The sequence below is a fragment of the Callorhinchus milii genome, unplaced genomic scaffold (genome assembly GCF_018977255.1).
Source record: "Callorhinchus milii isolate IMCB2004 unplaced genomic scaffold, IMCB_Cmil_1.0 Scaffold10, whole genome shotgun sequence".
Classification (NCBI taxonomy): domain Eukaryota; kingdom Metazoa; phylum Chordata; class Chondrichthyes; order Chimaeriformes; family Callorhinchidae; genus Callorhinchus; species Callorhinchus milii.
In genome coordinates, this window is record NW_024704751.1 from 7,836,315 (window position 1) to 7,842,314 (window position 6,000).

Sequence of the window (6,000 nt, forward strand, 5' to 3'; positions counted from 1 at the left end):
CAGACAGACAGCACAGCTCCACAGGAAACCATCCCGAAAACAAACCAAACCATTCCCATTTTATCTTGTTGCAATAATATTTCATGTAAAGCAATTTAATGCCCATTATTCTGGTCTCCGCTCCTCGCACTCTCTCCCTGATCTCTCCCTACTCCGCATTCCTTACTCCTCGATGATGATGATAATAATAATAGCAATAATCCTCGCAGTTGATACAGCGCCTTATCACGTCTCCGAGACGTCTCGAAGCGCTTCACAGAATATACTGCAAAGTGAATTGACTGTGTATGTTGTGGGCGAAACGCGGCGGCCAATTGCGCACCGCAGCGACGTCCCCGCAAACAGCATTATTATTACTATCATTATTAATTTTTTTTAATTGATGCTCATATCATCCCTCCCCACAGAGGCCGTGACAGAGATGCTCTTCTGCCTATCGACCTGTGTTATATTCCTTCTTTCTCCCCCCCCCCCCCCCCCTCTCTCTCTCTCTCTCTCTCTCATCTCTCTCCTCTTTTTTTGTCCCCTTTCCCTCTCTCCAGAGCAGTCAGTCGGTCGGTCGGTCAGTCCATTCCCATTCCCTCGCTCTCTCTTCCCATCCTTGTCTATTTTTAGCCGAGACACCGGCCGTGGCGCCAGGCCGTTTAAGACCTGTCAAACTTCTTCATATTTTTTCATGTCAGATGGACCAGCAATGCGCAATCAGCTCTGCAGTCCCCCCTCTCCCTCTCTCTGTGGCTCTCGGCAGCCGCGGCTCCCTGTGTGCCTCAGCCCTGAGTGTGTGCCGCCCGGGCGATGGCGGCGGCACTACCGGTGCTGTCCTGTCCTGTTAGCAAATCCCACTGATTGATGTCAACTAACAACCCAGAGAAGCGGGACCCGCTCAGTCTCTCTGTCTTTGTGTCTCTGTCTGTCTGTCTGTCTGTCTGTCTGTCTGTCTTGATTGTCTGTGTGTGTGTGTGTGTCTGTCTGTCGTGTCTGTCTGTCTGTCTCTGTCTCTCTCTGTGTGTCTCTCTCTCTCTGTTTATGTGTGTCACTGTCTGTCTCTGTGTGTCTCTTTGTATACGTGTGTCTCTCTCTGTCTATGTTTCTGTCTCTCTCTCTCTCTGTCTCTCTCTCTCTCTCTCTGTTGGCTTTGCAGTCTATTCTATGAAGCGCTTTAAGACGTCTCGAAGACGTGATCAGACTCTATATCAAATGCAAGGATCATTATTATTATCGTCTGCGTGTGTGTCTCTCTGTACCACTTGCGTGTGTGTGTGTCTCTGTACCACTTGCGTGTGTGTGTCTCTGTGTGTCTCTGTGTGTGTGTGTGTGTCTCTATCTCTGTGTGTGTGTGTGTGTCGCTGTCTCTCTCTTCAATGAACAGTGTAAATCCCTGTATTGGCCCATCTACACCTTGATCTGTCTCCCCTGAGCGCCTCTTCTCTCACCCCCACTGCTCTCAAACCCTCTCCCTTCTCTGGATCCGCTATTAAAGTCCCTCTTTACCATATTTACATCATCAACTTTTGCACCAAAGTGAACAAAGTTCCTCTCTCTTAATGTGTCCATTAGTTTTGATATAAAATACCCACTGGGGAGAGAGAGAGAGAGAGAGGCTGGTGGGGGTAACCTCCCGCTGTGAGAGTGTTATTCTGCCCACAGCGAACAGCGTGTGTTGTCGGGTCAGGACTGTACAGGGGGAAATTACACTAACAGTTTAAGCAGGTTGGTTTATTGGGGTGAGATGTGCCTACAGGCGCGGGTAGCAGTGTAAACCCTGTTACATAGTGAAGAGCAGACAACTTCCTCAACAGTTGGGGTGCGTGTTATCCATCGTGTATCTTTTGCCCAGGGTCGCGCCTGCAGACAGATAGGATCTGTCAGTGAGTGTGGGTGAGACAGGGGGTGGGGGGGGGAGAAGGGGAACCACTGCGAGCAGCAGAGAGAGGGGGGGAGAGAGAGAGAGAGAGAGAGAGGGAGAGGCAGGTGGCTGCAGACAGGAGCCGCTGGATACTGAGAGAGAGAAAGAGGCAGATAGAGAGAAAAAACTCCCAACAGGTGCTAACGTGGACATGGCCTTTACCAGCAGCTTGTCCGAGGCCAACCATAATCTCCCTCATATTTATCTGCATGATTGTCAACGTGATCATTCTTGCCAATAATTCGGATTTTAATAGATATTTTAATAACTGAGGAGGCTGGAGGGGGGGGGGGGGGGGGGGGTGAGAATTCTGCCTCCACAAATCAGGATAAATATTTCTGTGAGTCTGTCTGTAAAGTCTGTCAGTCATTCTGTTCTGTCTGTCTAAATCAGTGGTTTAAGGGAGGGGAAAGTATCCAAAGGACATCGCGAATGGACGGCAGAAAGAGATAATAATATTTTGTGAAGCGACTGACAAAATGTATTGGTTTGATCATTGATATTCTTTTCGTTCATAATATATTGTACAATATACGCACGCAATTCATAGCTTCGGAGCTGCAGACATGGGGACGTTTAAACCAGTTACCTGGGTCACTAATACTTTAAAGAACATCTAATTGTGCTACTTTTGAAGTGTACATTCTGCAGCATTTTTCGCCCTGTTTTTTTGGTGGCAGCGTTAATCAAAAATAACGATACCACTAACCCTTGCGTTTAATACAGCGCCTCATCAGGTCTTCGAGACGTCTCAAAGCGCTTCACGGATTGAACTGTAAAATGAATTGACTGTATATTTTGTGGGCGTATATTATTTAGTGGGCTGGCAGGATTGTGTCCAGGGCAAACACTGGGGAAGAGAGGCACCTGTCTTTAAGCCCGTGTAGGAGTGGGAAGAAGGAGATAGCGATATAACTCGATATTTAGTTCGAATGGATATTTAGCAATTAGACACTCACATTATTCCTTTACCCGAGAAGATAAAAACCAACGATACCTGAGGATAACACCCAACATGTAACACACGATCGCTTAAACTTATTCGTATCAAAAGCGAGCCCCGTAAGGATAATTATCTTAATGGAGTGCCGTTCTTTTGGTGTACAACATACCTAGGAATATATCAATGTAAGATGCATCTTTTAACATCTCTGTCAAGCTCCCAGTCCCCCCCTCTCTCTCTCTCTCTCTTTAGGCTCCAATCTACATGTGAACACAGACGGCTCTTTCAATGTAATCGGGAAGGCAATACTTGTATTGCTGAACAACCGGGTTGTAAAATCATTGAAATGTATATTTATGTAGGTGGTATTAAACGTGAGATGTGCGCTGATACGGCATCCGAAGCGGGTGAAGGTTGGGCAGGGGGTCGGGTGGTGATTGGGGCGCAGAGTGCCGCTAATTAGCTGCGTGTTGCCCGTTCGCTGAGATATCAGGGAGTTGGGGCTGTTTCCCTGATGTTAAATAGTCTGTTCGATTCGGAAGGATTCAATTAACGTAGGGATTTTCTTACCAAAGGCCAATTGATGTGCTCTCCCCCCCCCCCCCCCCCCCCACACACACACACGCCTCCCTCACCTGGGCAACCCGCCCCCCCACCCCCCACCCCACCTACCCCTTCACCTGAGCAACCACCACCCCCCCACCACCCCCTTCACCTGGACAACCCACTCCCTCGCATTGACCACGATTCTGGGACACAAGGCAACAGCCATGGACTTTGTGAATGTATTTAGGCGCCGACACGGTTCTGTCTTTTGGGGTAAATAGAGACAGCAGCAGTTCACACTGACAACGATGGTAAAAGTCTCTGAGGGATGAGTTTAATTCGGATCCAAACCCACACTAAATTTCAATCACTAAGTCTGCCTCCTGTTACACGGGGATCCCGTCTGTTTGCAAAGAGTTCGTAACGCTGTTTATCCTGGTGTCCTTGTAATTATACCTTTAAATAATAACATCCTTTAAATGATTGTTTGCTTGGGGGATAATTGCTCGTCTCAGCACCAACGTTGTGGCATCGCTACAACGCGTTACATTCAGCCTTCGCTTTTGTTAATAGAAGTACAACAAAACTGGTGCGAAGGAAGAACTTTGCATTTTTAATTTCATAGCACATTTGATAAGTTTGACAATGTCTCAAAGAGTCAAATGTAGCGACGTTTTTTTTTGTCGGAAACCAAAGCAGCTTAGTGTTTAATACATTTATAACAATATAATAACAACATCCCATTGAAGGGAAAAAGGGATTATTTCGTTTATATTAATGCTTTTTGTAGCAATGATTTGTTGCATAATTACTGATCATTGCCAGTCCGTGTTCCATGTTCCCTTCCTTTACCTGGAAACGAGTTGATTTCAGTTCTAAACCACGAAATAGTAACAGATTCGGTTTCAAAGAGGAATCCTTTTTTCCCCCCCCACAAAAAAAAACAAAACGAAAAAATAATGAATCGCACTTTAAACACCGAGGACAGAATTGTTAGCAAACTGAGCGGATTAAAAGCGCTGATCTGATCTGATCTGAGTGACACCTCGCAAGTTCTCTGCGAAACCGGAAAAGTCGTGGATAATCAAATTAGAAATATTAAATAGCAATCGCAATAATAATAATAATAATAAAACACTTACAATAATTAGTACCGGGAATGCCAGTCGTAATTTAATAGTAAAATATTCGAACACGGCTAAGGGCAAGTGATCACAGGGCGAGAAATCGTTGCAATTATTATTGTATCTCAGGCGTTTTAACCAGAGACTTTGCCTTTGCCTGAATCGGTGCAGTTGGTAATCGTCTCATAGCTGCTAACACACAGTCACATTAAACTATCCCAATGACAGTGAGGAAGGCTCAGTAGGTTATAGGAGTGGGATTCACACACACACACACACACACACAGAGGTGAGTGAGGGTGGTCAGTGTGTGTGTGTGTGATTAGAAGACATGATTAAGGCGCTATATCAACTGCAAGGATTATTATTGTCATTAATAATAATGATATTAATAATAATTACAACAAGCGCTGCTATTTGCAGGTAGCTGTTCGCTGGTGTGTGTGGGAGTGCGCATCTCGGATCATCTCTCTTTTCTCTCTCTCACTCCCACTCCCTCTCTCTCCCTGTCTTTCTCTCTCTCTCCCCCCCTGTCCCCCCCACCCCTCTCCCCCTCTCCCTCTCGCTCCCTGTCAGGTGTCGGTTGGGGGCGCTGACATCTGTACTGTACAGACTTTTGAAATACTACCACAATCCTGGCTGCAATGTGTAGAGAAGCACAGAGACATGTTACACATATCCCTCACTCTCGGAGCTAAATGCTTTCTGTTTTAGCAACACTTATTATGGTTTTTCAGTTATTATAAATAACACTAAACTGATTGCATTAAAATAGATTGAATCATAGGCCACAACACGCAATATAAGCCACATGACAAAATATAAGCCACATGACAGGTCACAGAGGACAGAGTCTATTGGGTTGATCCAGTTCTTTTATTAGTTATATTTAGTAATCATCTCTTTTTGGCAATGTATACAGAAAGTGGGCTGAATTTACTAAGCTACAGTGAGTAACCTAGTTAGTAAAGTGGGAGAGAGGAGGAACACAGGGGGGTAACACCGAGGAGAGTGGGGGTGGTGGGCACTTGTTGAAGTCGGAATTGTTTTGAGGTCAGAAGGTGCTCGACCCCCATCTCCTCTCCCCCTTCCCCCCTACTCAGGTTAGTTCCTCAGTCAGTCAGTCCGTTAATTAGTTAGTTAGTTAGCTGTTAGTTAGCCAGTGAGCTAAATCGGGTGTTTATGTGGTCTTGTTTTGATACAGAGAGAAAAGATGTGGCGTGGCTTGACATTTCTGACCCAGTCTTACTGCAAAAACTGAATCGGTTTTATATCTTTTCGTTAGAATTCGATTGAGAGAGAGACGAGTATTTCTGTAGAACTGTTTCGCGTCTACAATTGAATCTATTGTTACACTTATTTCCCTGGACTGTACAACCAAAGCGCCAGGTAAGCCAGGGAATAAATGGTTAGGCGTTACTACAAACCGGACCAACAATTAAATAGTTTTGACTACTTTTATCAAGAGGAAGAAAAAAAAT